The sequence below is a fragment of the Eublepharis macularius genome, chromosome 3 (genome assembly GCF_028583425.1).
Source record: "Eublepharis macularius isolate TG4126 chromosome 3, MPM_Emac_v1.0, whole genome shotgun sequence".
In the NCBI taxonomy this organism is placed as follows: Eukaryota; Metazoa; Chordata; class Lepidosauria; order Squamata; family Eublepharidae; genus Eublepharis; species Eublepharis macularius.
This window is the reverse complement of record NC_072792.1, coordinates 134785220-134807559: the sequence shown is the minus strand read 5'-3', so window position 1 is coordinate 134807559 and position 22340 is coordinate 134785220. Positions and strand designations below refer to the sequence as shown.

General features: G+C 44.3%; 1 protein-coding gene and 1 pseudogene across 5 annotated transcripts in view; one reads left to right on the top strand and one right to left on the bottom strand.

The window, feature by feature from the left end:
• Positions 1–11153: 11153 nt before the first annotated feature.
• PHLDB2 (pleckstrin homology like domain family B member 2) overlaps positions 11154–22340 on the top strand; it is a 105150-nt gene continuing 93963 nt past the window's right edge. For 4 of the 5 annotated variants that reach the window (XM_054973576.1, XM_054973573.1, XM_054973575.1 and 1 more), the window contains exon 1: positions 11154–11205. The gene's annotated coding sequence lies outside the window, so the exon portion shown is untranslated. Of the gene's footprint in view, positions 11206–14323; positions 14498–22340 lie in introns of all 5 variants that reach the window. The other variant, XM_054973571.1, reaches the window with a different exon arrangement.
• On the bottom strand, positions 17936–21617 carry LOC129326275 (uncharacterized protein K02A2.6-like; annotated as a pseudogene).

Genomic DNA, 22340 nt, shown 5'->3' with positions numbered 1-22340 from the left:
TGTATATACTAATGATCAACTTGAATATAATTGCTAAACAGTCCTCAGTGGCCCCAATAGATCTTGATCTTGGGACCACCGTGAATTTACACTAGAAAGGACTGTCTAAACTATGTAGGGCTGTTGGAGAACCTTTATCGTTCCAACCCCACCCTCCTGCCTTAATTCCTGAAAGACATAAAAGCTTAGTCACATTCCAAAAACATGCTTTAAAGACAGGCAGTAATTAATTTTTTTTCATTGCAAGTAGTTTCCATACGTTTTTCTTTAATTTCGGACGGGAATTTTACTGTTCTTCTGTGGAGAGAATGGTAGGCTTCGTTTCCTGCTTTGTGAGGCTGGGTCTGTTTCCATTTGAGCTGTTATACCTAATGATTGGAGAATTTTAAGTCCGGTGTCCAAATCTGATGCATAGTAGAATTTGCCATTAAAATGAATTTTTAAGGTGCTGAGATTTATCCAACGGTATTCTAGCTGCGCTCTTTGTAGTTCCTCAGTTACTTGCTTGTATTGTCTCCGTTTCTCCAAGATCTCCTTCGGGATGTCAGTAAATACGGCGATGTGGGTATTTTCGAGCATAAGAGATTTCTGCTTTCGGGCCAGTTCAAGGACTTTCTTTCGCATTCTCCAGACCGAGAAAGTTGCTATAATATCTCTTGGGCCTCTCCGTTTATCCAAGTTAGGGGGACCAGCTCTGTATGCCTTTGATGTTATCAAGGCTATACTGTCCAGTTGTAATAGCTCAGACAGCCAAGCAGATAAGAAGTTAGGGAGCTCTACTTTGTTCGTCGCCTCCTCTTCCACCCCCCTAAATTTTAAATTATTACTGCGTACTTGGAGCTCCAAACTCGTAATTCTGCTTTGCACCCGATCATTTTCAGCTTGTAATGATTTAATGTCGTCCTGCATTACTGTGTTGAGTTCCAAAGCACGATCCGTTTTTTTTGCTACACTGTCTATAGCCACTTTAAGTCCAGTAACTTGTTCTGTTAAAGGTTTCATCAGGGTAGACATTTGAATTAATATATTTGATTCAAGCTCTTTCAGCATTAGTTTAAGCATTGAGTTTGATACTAGAGCAATCTGTGCGTCATCGCTATTTCCCGCGGTCGCCATGTTTGCTCCCGCGTCTGCTTCAGCTTCCAGAGCAGGCTCTTGCTGCGAGGCTGCAAAATACGTTTGTAAACACTTTGCCGCCTTTTGAGATTGTTTCTTATTATTCTGGTCCTGCTTACCCTTCATAGTAGATGGATCAAAACGTTTTGGAAGGTGAGCTTATAGGCTTCGTGGTGGGGTTGGGACGGAGCTCTCTCTTTAGGCGTCCATTCCTGTCGGCGCTGACGCCACCCTTTCCTCCCTTTTATTGCAGCCATGAAGCTGACTTTCTGCCCATTTCTTTCCAGACACAGCAGAATAGCTGTGAAGATTTTAGTGTTTTCCACTCTGCCTCTTCTCTTGGTGTTGCTGGGATACAGTTTGCTCTAAGAAGTGGGTTTTTTTCTTAGCTCTGGAGCCAGTTTCCCACCTTTTCCCTTTTGTTTTCCTTCTCACTTCTTGCTTGGCTTCCTCAAGTTGCTGAAACGTTTCTTTTTCTAGCATTGGAAGCTATTTCCCCACCTTTTTCCTGGCTGGCACAACAGAGTGTCTTCTACTCCCACCCCCTTCTCATGTTTGCTGTGAGACAATGAGAGAGAGAATTGTGTTGTACTTGAAAAGGAGATACTTTTGTCTGCAGTTACTTAATTTGTTTGCTTTCTTCTTTTTAGCTGGCTCTCTGGAGAGCTAAAAAGGAGTAGTTTCACTAAGGATTGTTCCTCTCAAGTTGACTGAGACTTCTGAGATAACTTTGAGTAATTGAGAGGGCGGTAGCAGAACAGCTGCAGGTATACCTGGGTGATGCCTCTATCCTGGATCCATTCCAGTCCAGCTTCAGGCCTGGCCATGGTACAGAGACGGCTCTGGTTGCCCTCACAGATGATCTGCGGCGACACCTGGACCGGAGTGGGTCGGCACTGCTGATACTTTTAGATCTTACAGCAGCATTTGACATGGTCAATCATAATCTTCTGACCCATTGCCTTGCCGATGTGGGGATTCGTGGAACATCCCTGCAATGGCTGAACTCCTTCCTTCACAATCTAGGACAGAGGGTGGCACTCAGGGAACAGATGTCTGCTTACCATTCTTTGGTATGTGGCATCCCTCAGGGGGCGATTCTTTCCCCAATGCTATTTAACATCTATATGTGCCCCCTTGCCCCGTTAGCCCGCAGCTTTGGGCTAGGTTGTCACTGGTATGCGGATGACACTCAGCTCTATCTGCTGATGGATGGTGTTATGACCTTTACTTTCTTTAGGGTAGATTTTTCTTTTAATCTATCCCTGGGTAGATTAGCTCTGGGTAGTCTGCTGCCACCCGGAATATTTTATTCCAAGATATTTTATTTAAATTTTCCCTTTGGTAACGTTCCTAAGCGTCAGGCTCCTTCGTGGTTCTATGTGGCCCTGAAGATAGGAATGGGATATAGCAATGACAGCTACACTGGGATATAGCAAAACAAAAATAAGCTTTTATTTATTCGAGAAGCGTATCGGTTTCATAAACGTAGTTCTCGGTTCTTAAAGTTACTTCATTTACTCTCATTCACACAGCTGGCCTCTCTTTCCCTGACTGAGTGTCCTTTCACAAACATGCTCAGTTCGGGTTCCACACAGGTTATATTTCTCTCATAAACACTTCAACATATTCAGGCAGCACACAGCTAGCCTGCTTTCTTCTGACTAAAAATTTTCTCTCTACTCTCAGTCTCAAACTGCATTCACTCCACCCACCCTCTCAGTCCTCAACCAATCATATTGTCAGAAACTGTTTTAACCTAAGTAACGCCATATTTAATCGTGTAGTGTTTAGACTTCTTTCCCTCCAGGCAACACCTGCAAGGAGCCGATTCCATGGGAAAGGATCCTGTCTTATCTGCTGTTTCGACCTTGGCCAGCTCAGCGCACCTCTGAGAAGTTTTGCTGTATGAACTCGGGGGGGGGAGGCTGGGCTCCGGGAGTGTGAAATGTAACAACCTTTGCTCTATGATTCATTCCTAGCAACGCATTGCTCGGCCAGGATCTCTAATCCTGGAATATGCACATCTGGGCTTGAATGCTGTCTTTCACAATAAACCTTTTGAAATCAAAAGACCTCGTCTTCTTGCAGAAGGGAGTGAAACAGACTATCAAGTCTGGAATGCCATAGCCTGACACATCCATAGCCTTACACATCCATCTCCTTCACCCCCCACTCTTCACCTATCTCATCAAGCATTTAAAGATACATGCACACATTTACTTGGAATCATTACAGATGGCCAGTCCGATCTTGCTTTGGATTCCTTGGTCAAGGGTCTTGAGGCTGTGACAGTATGGTTACATCAGAGTTGCCTGAAATTGAATTCCCTGAAGACAGAGGTTCTGTGTCTGGATCATGGGGCAATCGAGCTGGGAACCGGCTCCCAGCTGTTGATGGGGTACAATTGAAACCTTCCCTGATGGTGAGGAGTCTGGGTGTGACCTTGGATGCTACACTTTCAATGGAGGCCCAGGTCACGACTGTTGCCAGGTCTGCCTTTTTTCATCTTCGACAGGGCAGGCAACTGGCGCCCTATCTTTCACCCCAGGACCTGACCACAGTAATCCATGCAACGGTCACCTCCAGGCTAGACTACTGCAACTCACTCTATCGTGGACTGCCCTTGGGTCTGATCCGGAAGTTACAGCTGATCCAGAATGCAGCGGCACACATCCTTACCGGAACGCCCATCCAAGCGCACATTCATCATGTGCTGTGCCAGCTGCACTGGCTTCCAGTGGAGTTCCAGATCTGGTTCAAGGTGTTAACCTTGGTATTTAAAGCCCTTCATGGACTGGGACCTCCATACCTGCGGGACCGCCTCTTCCATTACGTCCCCTGCAGGGTGTTGCGCTCTGCAGACATGCAACTCCTGGTGGTCCCTGGCCCAAAGGACATCCATCTGGCCTCAACCAGGGCGAGGGCTTTTTCTGCCCTGGCCCTGGCCTGGTGGAATGTTCTCCCCGCTGGAGATCTGGGCCCTGTGGGACCTGTTACAGTTTTGCAGGGCTTGTAAAACGGAGATGTTCTGCTGGGACTTTGGCTGAGTGCCAGCGAGTGTCCTTCTTCTTCCATCTAAGACCACCATTTCTTCTGGAGCTGCCCTCAGCCATCTGCCATGCCTGTATACGGACTCCCAATATTTGTTTAAATAGCCTGCTCCTGGACTATTTTAATTATTTAAAAAAAATATGATTGATTTTATGTTTCTGTGATTTTAATGTATTTTTTAATGTTGTTAGCCACCCTTAGCCCATCTGTGAGGAGGGCAGGGTGTACATCAAATAAATAAATAAATAAATAAGTTACGGTGAGCTTTTGAGCTGCTTGATGTCTGTGGACAGGACCATTTAGGGGGTGCTCAATAGGTTTTCTCAGTTGCATTTTTTTCAAGAAAGTAATCTGTTTAAAACTATGCCCCTCTTGAGGTCTGTGCCCAAGGCGGCTGCCTAGTTGGTCTAATGGTAGCATTGGCCCTGTCTATAGTTATGGCAAACAGAAATGGGGAAAGGGGACAGCCTTGTCTAGTTCCCCTTGCTATATGGATATCTATTGAATGTACATTGTTAGTCCTAACTGTAGCTTTTGGAGAAAGATAAAGAGCATTAATGGCATTTTAGAATTGGTCGCCAAAACCCATTTTTTGAAGTAAAAGTTTTAGATACGGTATTTCCACTTAATCAAATGCCTTCTCTATATCAAAGGCCAGAAGTAATGCAGGGGTTTTGTATGCTTCACAGAAATTAATTATAGTTAAAGTGTTATGTGTATTGTCTGGTCAAGGTGAATGTAGTTGGTTATTTAAATTTAGACAATGTTTTGGCAAATATGCTTGTAAAGATCTTTTGGTCTTGATTCAGTAAGGGTATTGGTTGAGAAGATTTAGTATTTGTAATATGGTTGTCCTTTTTTGGAGTAACTACTATTTCAGCCTCTGACCAAGATAGAGGGATGCTACCTCCTAACATAACAGAGTTGCATGTGGCAGTCAGTGGAGTTGAAAGTAGGTGAATGTATTTTTTTGTAAAAATTTGGCAGGGAATCCATCCCTGTCTGAAGCTTTGTTATTTTTTTCAAGGATCTGATAGTGACTGTAACATCTTCTGTTGTGACTGGTTGGTCCAGATATTGTTTATGTTCTTGTGAGGTTTTTTTCCAAATTTCCTGTGATGATAAATAATTTAAAATATGATTAGTGTCAGGATTGTCTGATGTACAAATGGTTTGGTAGTATTCAGCAAATACATCGGCTAATTTTACAGAATTAGTTTGAGTTTTTCCTGGGTGCCTTTAATAGCTTGTGTAGAATGTGAGGAGGTTTTTTCCTCTAATTTTCATGCAAGCAAGTTTATAGATTGGGTGGCCTTTTTTGTGTTCATCTTCTAGTTTTCTTATTCTAGATATCATTTCATTTCTAATGTTTTCTTTTTGCTCTTCATGACAGGAGGCAACGGAGATTAATTTCCCTCTAAGTACCACTTCCATAGCATCCTACACGTGGATTTGAGGAATGCCACATAGTTTGTTTCTATTGTTTAATTTCTAAAGAGACTTCAGAAGAAACTTATTTGTTAAATAAAAGTGATTTATTTAGTTTCCAATTTGTTTGATGTCATTTATTCTCAGTGTACATTCTGTCCAAGCATAGTCTGTCCACAACTTGTCACCAATCCTTGATGTAAGAGTTTGACTAATTAATTTAGGAGATAAGAATATGCCATTTAAATATGTAATTTAGAAGATAAGAATATGTAATCAATCCTTGTGTATATATTGTGGATAGAAGAGAAGTATGTATAGTCTGTTACCAGTGGGTTTTGAAGATGTCACTAGATCAATAGATAAAGCCTAAGAGCCATTAATTGATCTTAGCAGCTTAGTAACTGTATTGTTAATTTTAATTGCTTTGACACGATAGGCAGTAAAATTTAAAAGGTCATTCAGAGAGGAGTGATACAAATGTTTACTGCTGACACATTGATTTACCCATGCTGAACGAAAGCAGAATTGAAAGCCAAGAGAATCAAGTGTACTCTGCATGAAGACAGCTCGTCAGGTTGTTTTGATCTACAAGCAGCTCTCCACACTGACAGCAGTGAAAGCAGCTTTCTCAGTAATCATGCTTTGTGGTATTATCCAATATAATTTTTAAAGTTTGTATATGTACACTCACACATTATGCAATGCATTTATATTTTGTATCACTTTCATATTGATCAAAATACTTAATTTCACAGGTCAAGGGATGGTGTCATGGAAATATAAATAATAATAATAACTGTGCTTATATACTGCTCTTCTACACATATTAGTGCCTCACCCAGAGCAGTGAACAAGTTAGTTTTATTCTTATCCCCACAATGGAGCTGGGGCTGAGAGGAGTGGCTGACCCAAGGCCACCTACTGAGCCCATGTCAGTAGTGGGATTCAAACCAGTAGACTGCTGATTATGGTTTAGAACACATACTTTGTGAAACATATGCATTCTAAATAACGCTGTATGAACATCACTGTAGTTCTTTTTCTAGTATGGTGTATAACTGGTGCTTTATCTTTGACAGCCAATTAAAAATAGTGAACACTATCAGATACATGTTCTGTAATTGTTAGCAGAGACCAAGGATGATCTGGTCATGTAACTTTTCTTGTCATTTTTACTATCCATCTCTCTTATCTTGCAGCTGGGCATAGTGGTACTTTTGGCTAGGTAGAATGTCACATGATTGGAAATAGTAAAAAACAATTAAATTATGATTGGTTTGATATTTATCTTTGTTATCATATGAAAAGATCTTAGATTTCTGCATAAGATAATATATAAAAATGGTAATCCAAATAGCAGATCAGGGTTTTGGCCAAAAAAAATCTCATGAAGATCTAGGCAGGAAACTTACCCTTGTAATATGTGCTACGGTAACTTGAATGCATTTCATCGTTAATCTGACTGAGTTAGATTTCATTAAGAAATGTTAGGAAACTTAATTCTTGTTGTGTTCATCTGTTCTATTTTTCTATGTTTTATTTAAATAAACATTTATATTTTGATACCTCACGTAATGAAAACGACTAGCGTTTGTTAATGAAAGAAGCCATTAAACTCTTAGGAGGAGTCTGTCTCCTGGTTGGGAGAGTGCAACAAAAACATACATACCGTTTATTTTGTGCTGAAAAGCAGTTTCTCTAAAACAGAGAAACGTGTTTTCAGTTCTCACTTGAAGGTTTCAAACTGCTCAGGATTTAAGATAAAACCTTCAACCCATCTCTACCGAGTATTTAATACTTTTTACTTAATGTTTAAAAGTTATGTTTAATATTTATGCCTAATATGATTATAGAAGCAATACTGTTTGAATTATCTATAAAATTATTGGAGTTGGATTGTTAGTAAAATTACAATTTTATGAAATTTTTACCATTTTATAACATTACAACTTTGTACCAAAAAAGTTTTGCATGTAGAAGAGGTTGCCAAAAATAAAATCCCCCACCCCCACCCCCACCCCCACCCCCACCCCCACCCCCACCCCCACCCCCACCCCCACCCCCACCCCCAGACGAAGACGAAGACGAAGACGAAGACGAAGACGAAGACGAAGACCCAAGACCCAAGACCCAAGACCCAAGACCCAAGACCCAAGACCCAAGACCCAAGACCCAAGACCCAAGACCCAAGACCCAAGACCCAAGACCCAAGACCCAAGACCCAAGACGAAGACCCAAGGACCAAGGACCAAGGACCAAGGACCAAGGACCGGCCCCCGGGGGTCGCGGCTGCGCCGCTCCCCCCGACGCCCCCCGCCCCGCCTCCGGTCTTAGTCTGCCATGATGAGGGCAACAATCAGACTGAAATGGATCATCTTTATGACGTGGCAACGGGGGTGGACAGGGTTGCCAAAGAAGCCATGGAAAATGGTTCTTCACCATTGGTCCCATTCCTCTTCCATCAACACTGCCTCATCTGGAGGAGATCCAATAGATAATGGGCTAATATGCAAGTACAAGCCACCACAGTGAAGCCAAGGACTATTGCTGCCTGTCTCCCTCGGCTCGTCTTTGCCTCACTTGCCTCATCTTTGGTCATCTGTGGCTGTGTCCCAAATAGAGATAGAAACATTACTTGAAACATCCAGCCAGGTAACTCCTCTTCGCCTGAGGCTAAGTCCCAGGCTACCAACAGATAATTGTTGGGGTGGAGGGAAGCGAAAAACATGGTCTGGGTTTGCTTTCAGTCCCGAGTCTGCAGAAAACTGCAGTCTGTTTTGTGCTGTTCCGTGAGCATATTGGCATAAGAACATAAGAACATAAGCAAAGCCATGTTGGATCAGGCCAGTGGCCCATCCAGTCCAACATTCTGTCACACACAGTGGCTAGAAATCCAGTGCCATCTAAAGGACTGTCAGTGAGGCCAGGACACCAGAAGCCCTCCCACTGCCTTCCTTCCAGCACCAAGACAACAGAGCACCACCTCCCCACAAAGAGAATACCATCTATCTCCTGTGGCTAATAGCCACTGATGGACCTCTGCTCCATATATTTGTCCAGTCCCCTCTTGAAGCTGGCAATGCTTGTAGCTGCCACCACCTCCTGTGGCAACGAATTCCATGTGTTTATCACCCTTTGTGTAAAGTAGTATTTTCTTCTATCTGTTCTAACCCGACTGCTCAATAATTTCATAGAGTGCCCACGAGTTCTTGTATTGTGAGAAAGGGAGAAAAACACATCTTTCTCGACCTTCTCTAACCCGTGCATTATCTTGTAAACCTCTATCATGTCTCCCCTCAGTCGTCTTTTCTCCAGGCTAAAGAGCCCCAAGCGCCTCAATCTTTCCTCATAGGGAAAGTGTTCCAACCCTTTAATCATTTTAGTTGCCCTTCTCTGTACTTTTTCCAGTGCTATGATATCTTTTTTAAGGTGTGGCGACCAGAACTGTACACAGTACTCCAAATGAGGCCTCACCATCGATTTATACAGAGGCATTATGATACCGGCTGATTTGTTTTCAATCCCTTTCCTAATAACCCCTAGCATAGCATTAGCTTTTTTTATGGCAGTCGCACACTGTGCTGACGTTTTTAGTTTTTAGTTTTTATCTATCATGACTCCAAGATCTCTCTCTTGGTCAGTCTCCGCCAGTTCAGACCCCATCAACTTGTATTTATATTTTGGATTTTTGGTTCCAATGTGCATTACTTTGCACTTGGCTACATTGAACCTCATTTGCCACATGGATGCCCACTCTTCTAGCCTCGACAGATCCCTTTGGAGTGCCTCACAATCCTCTCTGGCTTTCACCACCCTGAACAATTTCGTGTCATCTGCAAATTTAGCCACTTCACTGCTTAATCCCAATTCCAAATCATTAATAAACAAGTTAAAAAGCATTGGACCCAATACCGACCCCTGTGGCACCCCACTGCTCACCACCCTCCACTGTGAGAAGTGCCCGTTTATGCTCACTCTCTGTTTCCTATTAATTAGCCAGTTTTCGATCCACAAGAGGACTTGGCCCTTTATCCCATAGCTACTGAGCTTACTTAGGAGCCTTTGATGAGGAACTTTGTCAAAAGCTTTCTGGAAGTCAAGATAAACAATATCTATCGGGTCTCCCTTGTCCACTTGTTTGTTCACTCCCTCAAAGAACTCTAACAGATTGGTGAGACAAGATCTTCCCTTACAGAACCCATGCTGAGTTTTCCTCATCAGCTTTTGGTCATCAATGTGCCCACTAATTTTATTTTTGATAATAGTTTCCACCAACTTATAAAGGGTTAATTGAAGGGTGCCAGTCCAGAGTTTTCATTTCTAAAATATTGTTCTGGAGTGTCTCGAACACATCCCACTGTTTTTTGTACCACTGGCGTTTCTTTAGTGCCCGTTCCGGGCTGTTTTGTGCTGTTCCGGGAGCTTTTGGGCATAGAAAGGGTTAATAAAAGCAGGGCAGTCCAGAGTTTTCATTTCTAAAATATTGTTCTCGAGTGTCTCTAACACATCCCCCTCTTTTTTGTGGCACTGGCATTTCTTTAGTGCCCATTCCGGCCTGTTCCGTCTCGTTCTGGCTTTTACTCTGTCCCAAAGATGAATGCCAACTTGTGCTATTGATGGTTGCCCGAGACAGAATTTTAAGCACCTTCCCTTGAACCTAATGTGCATCCTAAGTGTTCTCCTTCCACAATGTCTTCAAGTCACTGTGAAAAGGGGGCATATAAACAGTTGGATTCCTGAAAAGGCTTGGCTTGCAAGACACAGACATCCTTTTCCTGAGAGTTTGACTCCAAGCCAAGTTCTAGAGAGGAGGTTGAGAGAACAGTCCTTCTAAGGCTGAGTTATGGGTTTCTTTCTCCTTCAAAACTTAACTTTTTCTTTTGCTGATGTCACTGATAGGAAGCTGACTCATGATGCCTAACTATTTGTTGAGAACCGACAGCCTCCTCTTTAAATATCCAAAGTTTATGAGGTTTCTCAGCCTGAAATTTCACAAACTGTTAAAGCCCTCTGGATACATTGTTTGAGCAAGGAACTGCATGACGTCATCCAGAGCCCTGAGGGGATGGAATTTATTGCAGTGCTGGACTTGACAATGCAAACTAGTTACTAGCTTCTTTCACCAATAGCGGTTAAGGTGAAGGAACCAGGGCGAAGGACGAGCAATGATAGGGTCGTAGCAAGCAAAAAGTATCACAGAAACTTTGACATTAAGTCAAAGTGGGAAGATTTGACGTTCTACCAAGACCTCTTCCTCAGAGAGCAAGTTTTCTGTCCCCCGCCCCCCCCCCCCCCCGCGCCGCCTTTGTCTCTATGATTTCGACCCACTAAGCCTTTTCCTTGGGGGTGGGGGGGGGGGAGAGAAACCATTGTTGCCAAAAGGGGGGATATTAGTGGCATCTCTCAGACGACGGTGGTCGGATACCCTGGAGGGGCTGGTCGCTGGAATGGGCGGGACTGATTATTGCCTCCGCAGCCCGGGGAAGAGGAGGAGAAGATGGTGGAGGTGGGTCCTTTAGGATGGGGGAGGGGCTTGCCTAGCAAGTGCCCGAAGCGAATCCGTGGGGTGGCTGTGGAAGAAGGAGGATGCAGGAAAGGCGAGAGGTGAGTGAGGCGCTGCGCGGCTCTGTGTCTTTGTCGACCGCGCAACAGGGAGCGAGGGCTCGGTGGGGAAAACAGGATGGAAGGAGCGAGCTAGAGGGCGTGCGGAAATCCTGCTGCCTAAGAAAAGGGGTTGTATTCCCCGACTTTCTTCAACGGAGAGCGCTTAAAATGAGGAAAGAATTTAACTCCCCACCCGAAGTATTTAAGGGAAGGAAGTGTGGAGGGAAAGAAAGAAAAGGCATCTCTGGAGAATACGCAAAACCTCAATCCCATCTCAGTTTCCTGTGGTTCTTTTAATTCCCTGTTTTGGCAAACGGGTTGGGTTTTCGTCTTTCACAGGGTGACGATTTGGTCACCGCTTTCTTCCAGCGCCTTGACGCCTCCCTCCTCTTTTTAAAGAATTTAAGCTACCATGTGCTTTTCAACTCTTCGCATTTCTGAGCAGAGAATATGGACAAAGTCTCTGTTAGAAACTGAGGGAGAGGTTTTTTTTTTTAAAAAAAAAGCCCGAGAGCTGTTTTTAAGTCTGAGTGCAGCGGTTCCCTTCCGCTGCAACTTGTTTCTGAGTGTTTGGTTAGAAACCCGCTGGAACAGGAGGATTAGCGGTAGCCTTGAATAAAGGTTTTGATGAAAACACAGCGAAGCAATTTCCTCTCACTCGCTTTACTGTTTTTTTTCTTAATGGCCTTCCTATATAGTTTCCCTCTTTTGTATGTTATTTCACGTTATTAATAGATTTTTTTTTAAAGTCTGCTAAACAAAGCTTTTTTTTGTGGTCTATTGTTTCTCCCTCTGGGAAGCCCAAACGCTGCATCTGTGTGTTCTCAAATAGGAAGGAACTGGCTGGTGATGCTCTCTTCATTTTTAGCAGCCGGAAGCCAAAACAAATGAAGCTGTGATTTATTTATTTATTTACTTATTTATTGCTCTTTGTGGTTTAAGCACAAGCACACTGGCTGCTGAGTAAATAGTGCAGGAGTTAAAGTTCCTGCTCCAGGTCCTATAATGCAGATTAATTATCCCTTAATAATATTGAACTCAAAAATATTGAACTCAAAAGAAGTTTATCCCCCCGCTCCCTGCCTCCGTTGCATAGTTAGGGGGAGCAATCCTAAGCAGATCAATTCAGAAATAAGTCCCATTTTATACAATGGGGCATATTCCTAAGAAAGCGTTCTTAGGATTACAACTGGCACCTAATCTTTATTAGTAGTATGTAGAAACAGGAAGTGGTAGTTATTTTGGATTCTGAATAAAGAACACAGACTTCTTAGCTTACCTGCAATGGTAAAGCCATTTTAGTCCAGGAGACAGAATGTCGGACCAAAAAGTTGGAGAGTGCAATTCAAGTGTTGTGCCAGTAACTCAGAATGGCTTTGGGATGCATCTGTATTTTAGCAGATACATGGACATGTGTTGCATCTGCTTTTTCTCTTTCATTGCAGTGTCTGAAAAGAATCTCTCACAAGAGAGATGCACAATATTAAGATGCTTGCACCATTTGTTCATTTTCCTCACTCAAAACATTAGAATAGAAGGCAGAAAGTTTAAGCACTCGTGCTTCTGTCAGCCTAGACTTTCACAGTATGTGGAAATTTCTCACAATCTGTAAAACAGGAAAAATGGTGAACCGTTTCACAGAATAAAGACATTAATTCATTTACAGAGTTGTAGAACTATATACATATGTTGGAGTTGTGTAAGCAGGAAGTTCTTGAAAGTTTACTCCAGTGTGGCAGACCTATGGGTGGTGATTAATTTAGTGAAGCATGTTACCTGCAAGGACCAGAGCCTAGAATTTAAATGTAATCATTGATAGTCTGGCAGAATTGGGTTAACCATTATGCCAAGTAATTGGCAGAGTCCTGCCACAGCTAGATTTTGGCCCTCTTTCTGATGCAGTTATATGGGAGGCTGAAAGCATGCCCACTACTTGGACTGGGCTGCTTTAAATATCCTGAAGCTCAAAGGTCAGTTTTATCACAAAGCAGAAACTTGAAGAACTATTCTTAGGTGGAAAAAAATATTTGTAGCTTGCCCAAGGTGAGAATAACAATGCTGACTAAATAGTAGGCGATTTCAAAGGTAGAACAGGAATAGGGGAAAGGTAGTTTTGTGAATGCTGTAAGAGGTTAAAATGGCTTGTAGGGTATGATTCAACATAGGATCCCCTGTTTATGTAAGTTGAGACAGTCTGGTAAAAGAAATGCTACATTTGCATGATTTCAGCCTATGAGTTCAAATAGGCTTATTTTCCCACTTTCCACTTGCATGGTTGTACAAGTGCCTTGTTGATAATTGCAGGGCATCATCCACTCTAATCTGCTGACATAGATGTGTCTTTCATTTTATCACACAATTCATTTGTCCTAGAAATATAAGTTGCTACAAAGTCCAGTCTGAGTGCCCTTGTTCTGCCTTCCTGGGCCCCCAGACCAGTAACATGTTAATTGCTGGCCTCTGTTCTTGTAGAACAATCTGCTGCATTTATAACAACTTCCCTCTCTTCACCACTAAGAGTTAAGATTTAATGATGTCTATTTTGAAACTAGAGGAACAGATTATATTTTTAAAAACGTAAATTCTTATTTGCTACTAAAAAGAGGATAAAGGCCAAGGGAGTTTACAATGGCTTTTTGTTTAGTCTGATGTAAAATGCTCTATGAATGTAAACATATTTTCTGTCCCTTTTTTCTGCCAATTTGTTAGTTGTACAGTTGAAATAGCAAATGAAGTCCTACATGTCCCAAGATAATTTTAGCCATTTTTAATGAAATTGATTAAAGGGGAGGAAAAACTTATCCAAACCTTTTTTTTAAACAGTGGTTTTTGGGTGGGAAGCGATGGAGATTAAAAATCCTGGAAAACATCACATGCACAACGTATCAAACATTTCATAGGCAAAGGTGGGTGCTTGGCATACTTATGAACTTTAAAACTTTAAAACTAGAAATTGCTTAAATTTAAGTCACACTAATTGATAATGCAGTGTTACAGATGGAAAAGCAAGCTATATCTTAGCTTTTGCCAATTGGGATAAATAGGAATAAAAAATGTGGAAATCAAAAACCATTAACAATGAAGGAACCCAAAGGATGTTTTTATTTTCTGGGTTTAGAAAGAGTGACGTGGACACACCCAAGAAAGCTTTGGACTCAGGACAGGACTATCTTAGTATAAGGGGGGACTTACAGGAAGAGAGATTTAAAATGAGAAGGAAGCAGGAATACTTCCTTTCCCAGTGCAGGAGATGCTGGATCATGGATGGCTTCAGCCTTGAACTGCTGGCTTGGTAAGTATCGTTGGATTCTTGTTGGAGGGCACTAAAGCGTGTATGTGCAGGGTGACTGTAGTTAGTTAGTTCTAGCCAGATACTAAGTATAACTTGATCTTGCATGAAGACCCATGAATTGCTGTTGCAATTATTTCTACCCTTTTTTAGCTACCCAGATCAAAACATCACTGCTTTGAGTTTGTATGCCTTTTTTGGGAATCTGAGACAGACAGGGAATTCTTTTAGTGTTCAAGTTATCCCCTTGCCCTGTTGCTGCTTAATCTAAATATCAAGTCTTATTGATAAATTCAACATTCAGTGGCCTTTAAGTGCTGGTCCTTGCATGGTTATTGGAGACCACACATGGAAAAAATATTAAGAGAGCACATGCAACTTTTTTAGAAGATAACCCATGGTATTTCAAAAGTGATGCTTTAATGTATGTCTCCTGTTAAAGATTGTCCAAAGGTTTGAAGTAACATATCATTATGGTAACAATACAAATAATATCTTTTGTTTGTTTTTACTGTACAGCCTCACAGGGAAGAAGCCTTTTTTTCTGAATCAGTAGCCGGTGGCCATGAGCAAGTAGATGAGAATTAAGAAACTGAATTCAAACTACATTACACTTTACACAGGTTGCCAGTTGGGACTGGTGGTCACATTGCAGCTATGAGTCTGTGATGAAACTCCTGGGAAAGCACATCGGGGGCCTCATTTGAATCACGATTGTGTCATGGGGGGGGGGGGCTCCAGCCTTCTTACTTGTGTCATTTTCAGGAGCTGAAACTGTCTTAGGGGCTAGAGGGAGTGTTGTTTGCCCCGTTGGGGAGCAGCATGTGCCACCAGGAGTTGCCTTTGGGGACTTACATCTACAATATGGCAGCACATCTCCATGGTGAACTAGTGTAATCTGTAGTTGGACCCTAAGATACCTGTAATGAATAATGTTCGAGTTATTCATCAGTGATCTAGAGCCCAAGGTGAGCCATAATAAAGTTTGTGTATGACATCAAATTATTCAGAATATGAAGAGCCCCAAAAGGACCAAGTCAAACTGGCTAAATTAGCAACAAAAATTCAAAATGAGATCTGGTGAAATAATACAAGGATTGGGTAAAAGGGGGTAAAATTATGAATGGCATGGACAAAGCTGAGAAAAGTAAAGAGATCGCAGACTGGATCCACCACAGCATTTCTGCAGGTGCTAGAACTTCTGCCTGAAGAGTGTACTTGGCTCCCATTGCAACCCAAAATGTCCTGTTACTGAAGCGGCGCTGTTCCCCCAGAAACAGGATTTTGGAGGGTACTCTGGGCTATCACAGGAGCAGGGAGCTGAGAAAGTCATGTTCTGTGGGTGGAAGTCATGCCTGCAAAAACTCTGCACTAGATCCAACCCTTAGCTAGTTCAAAGACTTAAGAGCATTTAAGTTTTGTTAAGTTGGAACACAGATTTCTGCTGATTTTGCTGTCCTGCTGCAGCCCTCTGAGTCTCCTTCCCCCAGTTTATTCCTTGGGGATCACTGGATCCTCACGAATGGGGGTGGGGAGGGAGGGTTGCAGTGGGAGGTGGAATTGGCAAAAATTAATGGCCCTTCTTAAGAAAACTGTAATTAAGTCTTTGGAAAGTATGGCTGGATTCAGGCCTTCGTTTTGGCCCTCTCTCATAATACTAGAATTTAGTCATCCAGTAAAATAGATTCAGGACTGGGTAGACATAACACAGTTAATTTGTACAATTCTCTGCTACAGGGTGTGCTAGCATTCCATAGCTAAAATGGCTGTAAAACATAGTTACACTGATTTATGGAGGATCAGAGTACCAGTGAGTATTAGCCACAATAGCTAAATATCCATTTTCAGAGGCAGCATACTTCTGCATATCAGTGGAAAGTTACTGCCTTCATGCACAGCTTGTGGATGTCCAGCAAGTATCTGGCTGGACACTGATTAAAACAGGATGGTGAGTAAATGAATGTACATTGACCACTGAATGACCATGTTTGTCATCTGGCATGACTACCTGAAGATAAAGGGGCATCTGTATCTGAAAGCACTCTTGCATTTATGCTTTTCTATACGTTGTCAGTCTTTAGAGCTGCTATTGCAGTAGGCTACCCACAGGTCTACCCTTGAAGACTTTTTGGAAGCTTCAGCAACTGCAGCATTGGATAGCAATCCTAGTACCAGGGAAAGGGAGGAAGTAACATATGCAGATAATTTTTACTTTCTAGTCCAATTCAGTATGCTGAAATCCTTAATGATCCAGATCCAAAGAATGACATTCTGTACATTTCCATTACAGATGGAGGAAACATTTAAAAAGCATCTGTGAAAAAGCTGCTTTGACTTTCACATATTTCCAGGGTACGTGTTCCACAGCTGGAAAAGAGCTGTTAGGAACGCCTCTCTACTTGGCATCATGGCACAAATATAAAACGTGTGGTGCTGTAAAGAGCACCATCCATACAGAACCAGCCATGTTACATATTCATCTGAGGTGGAACCCATGGCATTTCACGTATGATATAGAATATAAGTGCTATTTACACTCCCAAATCCTAATCAGACACTGTAACCTCTATGCTTAGTAGGTATTCCTAGGTCAACCACTGTTAGCTTGTCCTCCTCAAACTACAAATAATAAAAAGAAAACGGACGTGGCTGCTGTTAAATTACACAAAGATAATAATTGGATCTCTAATATCATCAGAAGAGCTAAATTGACTGAAAGGAGCTCCTTCCCTCCAGTTGCAGCTCACAGAGTCCCCCCAATTCTTGCTCCTAGGAGACAGGGGATCTCTCAGAACGGCATGGTGAATGTTAAGTAGTGGGTTCAGCCTCTGAAGTGATTTCAACAAGCTCTTTATTCAGCAGGAACATCTCTGAAACACAGGCAGCAAGCTGCAAATATTTATACACAACTTCAACCCCCAAACCACGCCCCAGCTTTGTTAACACCCAATAAGAATCACCTAACTAGAAGCCCTTGTTTGCATCAACTATATACATTGTAACTTATTTACAGCACAGCGATTGGTCTTTATTGTGCTGTTATGATTGGCTGCTGCCAGCACCAAACAACCAATGACAATGCAGACTTCAGGAGTCTTGTTTGTGATAGAAGCTCCTCCCCCCTAAGTCAGAGTTGACCCCTCAGCAAATATAGTCCCTTAGGTGGCGGGGAGGAACCTGAACCTGCTGGGAATGTCGCAAGTCCGCTGGAGGTAGGGGAGAGCTCAAGGACAGTGGTTGTGCCAGCTACGGTACCATGGTTGGCCCATCACACAGTTCTGAGTGGCTCTCAGGAGTAGCGCTTGCCTCTGGACACTGTAGGGTTGGTGTCTGAGGAGTCAGTGGTGCAATTTTGTTGTCTGTCTCCTGTGCCGCAGTGTTTCCTCGGACGCTGGCCGTAGGCACGCCTTCGCGCTCCATTGTCCTTGCTGGTCATTTGCATCAGAGCTGGTCCAAGTGGCGCTGTAGCCTCTTGCCATTGGCCGTGATGACAGCGTACGACACCAGTCCAGTTGCTGCTTCTATGGATGTCGGCACCCACACTGGGCCCTCACTATAGTTGCGGGCATAGACCAGATCTCCTGGCTGGAAGATCCTCACCTCTCCATCTGGCGAAGATTGCTCCTCGGGGGATAGGTTGGGGTGCAGCCTGTCCAGTGTGATTGTGAGCCTTCTATTCATGAGAAGCTCGGCTGGGCTGCAGCCTGTGACAGAGCTAGGTGTGACGTGCTGCTGTAGTAGGAAAGCAACCAATTGCGTGTGCCAGTCACCTTGACTGATTCTCCGGAGTCTGTCCTTGGTTGTCCTTACCATCCATTCCACTTGCCCATTGGTGGATGGATGGAACGGGGCTGATGTGACTTGCCTGATGACATTGTCAACCGGGAACTGCCAGAATTCTGCCTCTGTGAACTGCGCCCCATTGTTGGACACCAGTGTCAGGTAACCCGTTTGTTGTAAACAGCCGACGGAGGGCTCGAATAACTATGGCAGTGGTCATGGCGGAGACAGGACCAACCTCTAGTCACTTCAATTATGAGTTCACGATAATGAGTAATGTTTGTCCCTGGAACGGCCTGGCAAAATCTAGGTGGAGTCTGGACCATGGTGCCCTTGCTGACTCCCATGAGTGCACTGGAGCTTGTGCTGGGGCTGGGCAAGTCTCTTGGCGTGGCTTGCAGGTGTGGACCCACTCCTCAATAGCCTTGTCCATGCCCGGCCACCAAACGTAACTGCGGGCGAGTGTCTTCATGCTCATGATGTCCGGATGTCCACTGTGTAGTGCCTTGAGTACTTGATGTTGCAGCTTAGGAGGGATGATGACTTGGTTCATCCACAGCAGGCAACCCTTGTTTATGGAGAGTTCATGTTGCCTGTTAGAGTATGGCTGGAACTCTTCGGCCAAACGGCCCTCTGGCCACCCCCTCCACACCCAGTTGAGCACACGGGCGAGGGTGCGGTCTTTGGCAGAGTGAGCTGCTACATCAGAGGCTCATATCGGTGGACTCAGCAGGTCCTCGAGCAGCAGATTGTGGTGTGCTGTTGATGGGTCAGCCCCTGTGTTGGGCAGCGGCAGGTGGCTAAGGGCGTCAGCGTGTCCAGTCGCTTTACCCTGCCAGTGCTGCAGTTCATATGAGTAGGCTGACATGAACACAGTCCAGCACAGCATCCAGGGTGAAAGGGTTTGTGGTGTTTGTTTGTCAGGAACGAACAGATCTAGCAACGGCTTGTGGTCTGTAGCGATGAGGAAGTTCCGGCTGTAGAGGTAATTGTGGAACTTCTTTATGCCTGCTATGATGGCCAGGGCTTCCTTGTCTATCTGGGCATAGTTGTGCTCTGCAGATGACAATGTTCTAGAGAAGTAGGTGATACTTCCAGAGGGTACCTGCCCTCTGGAATGAATTGCCCCCGGAGATACGTATGGTCCCTGACCTACACACCTTTCGCCATGCCCTTAAGACGTTATTATTCCAACAAGCGGGGCTGGCCTAAATGTGTTTTGAGTTGTCCTGTTCTGAGTTAAATTATTCAATATGTTTATATTTTATATTCTTATTGTTTTATATTTGTATGTTTTATTTTTGCTGTACACCGCCCTGAGTCCTTCGGGAGATGGGTGGTATAAAAATTCAATTAAAGTTAAAGTTAAAGTTCTCACCCATTGGTCATCCTGTGGCTGAGGACAGCCCCAATGCCATATGGTGAGGAGTCGCAGGCAAGAACAAGCGGCTTCCTTTCATCATAGTGTGTTAGGATACTCCCAGATGACAGCAGGTCTTTTACTGCTTCGAATGCTGCGTCTTCTTTTTGGCCCCAGACCCAGGGGGCGGAGGAATCGAGGAGTCGGTGCAGCAGTTCTGCGACTGATGCTTTGTGTGGTAAGAAGGCATGGTAGAAGTTGAGAAGGTCCAGGAATGATTGCAGTTCCTTCTTTGATCCAGGAGGTGGTGTGCTGCGGATAGCCTGGACCTTAGCTGGTGTGGGATGGATGCAGGCTGCGTCGATGAGGAACCCCAGGAACTCCACTTGTGGAAACCCAAACTGGTATTTTTCTCGCTTCACTTTTAAGCCTGCGCTCTGTAGTTTGCTGAGGACAGTTCAGAGGCGCTCTGTAAGTTCGCTCTCAGAGCCTCCCGTGATCAAGACGTCATCAAAATATGGGATGATGCCTGGGATTCCCCGGAGAAGACCTTCCATGATGCTTTGGACGATCCCTGGTGCCACGTTGATGCCGAACTGCAGCCACTTGACTTTGAATGCACCCCTGTGATTGTTTGGACTTCTGCCGTGGCATCATCCACAGGTAGCTGCTCGTAAGCTTGGGCAAGGTCAGGTTTTGTGAAGACCTTCCCCTCCTGGAGGGATGCTAGGAGATGGCTCACGACAGGCACTGGGTAGGCATGTTGCTGCACGGTTTTGTTCACTGTGCATTTATAATCTGCACAAATTCTGACTGCTCTGTTTGGCTTGAGCGGCGTTACTATAGGAGTTTCCCATTTTGCATGGGAAACCAGCTCCAGGACTCCCTGCTCGATCAGACGGTTCAGTTCCTCATCTATCTTAAGCTTGAGTGCGAAGGGGACACAGCAATGCTTAAAGCAGATGGGCGCCACAGCTGGGTTGAAGTCAAAAGACACTGGAGGACCAGTGTATGTTCCTAGGGAGCCATCAGAGACCTCTGGAAACTCGCTGCACACGGATGTGACATTGTTGTGATGGATCTATTGTATGCCAGAGACCAGGATTCCCAGGAGTTGGAACCAGTCTAGGCCAAGTAAGCTTGGCTGGCAGCCCTGAACCACCACCAGCCACAGCGGGCCAGCAAAGTCTTCGTACTTAATTTGGAATGTGCCGATGCCCACTACAGGCACTTGATGGCCCTGAAAGTCTTTAAGTAGTAGGTCTACTGGTTTTAAGGTGACAGGCGGCTGGATGCCTTGGGGTAGATCCTCCGGAGTGTGTGAGAGGAGATGATGAACAACACAGTCCCGGAGTCGACTTCCATCTCACAGGGCACATCTTGGATTCTCACTGTCACTTTTATTTTTTCTCATGTTGGTGATTGTAATGGAAGGACGGATGAGTCACTGGTCTGTACTACCTTGGCGCCACGTAGCTCGAGCGTGTGGCAGTCATTCTTGCAGCTGTGCATCTTTTTGTAGACCGGCGATGACTTGCGGCCTGACTTGGGCGATCTGTTTTGGTTTTTGGCAGATGGGCAAACACGAGCAATGTGTCCCAATTTTCCATAGTTCCGGCAATGAGCGTCTGGGAACTGACAACGTTTTTGCAAGTGGGACCCCCCCACACAGGTGGCACAAGGGGTCCCCTGAAATGCTTGTGGCTCTTTTAGTTTCTTACTGGCGACCTTGGTCCGCAGCACCTCCTCATCTTCATCTTCAAATGAGGATACGTCCCTGATGCACCCCTGGTGGACGAGCTCAGACTTGTGGGACTGCAGTGGAGTGTGTGACTGCTGGACCTCTTTTGCAGACTGTTCCGTGGCTTCAGCGGCGATGGCCTCATTGTATGCAGTCTTGAAGCTCAGATCTTTCTTGGCAAACAGACGCCTCTGGAGCTTTTCATCCCGGAGACCGCATACCAGTCTGTCTCGAAGTGCCATCTCGAGGTGAACTTGCATAGTCTGGCTGCTTGTCAGAGAGCTGTGACGAATGCTGCTACAGACTCACCTTCTGCTTGGTCTCTCTTATAGAACGCATGCCTGCTTGTTATCTCTGAAGGCTGTGGTGAGAAGTGTTCTCTGAGCTTGTTTTTTATTGTGTCCAATGCCGTACTTTCCAGCTGGGCAGGTGCCATTAGAGCCCGGGCAATGTCAAATGTGGACCTCCCACAGATGCTAAAGAACATCACTCTCACGAGATCTGCGTCTTCTACTTTGTTCGCTTTGAGGTAGAACTCAAACTGAGTAATGTAGGACTCCCAGTCCTCAGCGTTGGAGTCAAACAGCTCCAATTGGCCCTTGGTAGCCATGTCTACCCACTGGGACGGAGTGAACGGGTGCTGGGTGGTCGAGGCAACAATTTCTCCCCAGCAAGTGATTCCGCTATGCTTCTTGGGGCTGCTTACCAAAACTTAGTAGTTCAGTTCTGGTCTTGGGGCTGCATACCCACTCCGAAATCCCATCGTTGCCAGTGTTAAGTAGTGGGTTCAGCCTCTGAAGTGATTTCAACAAGCTCTTTATTCAGCAGGAACATCTCTGAAACACAGGCAGCAAGCTGCAAATATTTATACACAACTTCAACCCCCAAACCACGCCCCAGCTTTGTTAACACCCAATAAGAATCACCTAACTAGAAGCCCTTGTTTTCATCAACTATATACATTG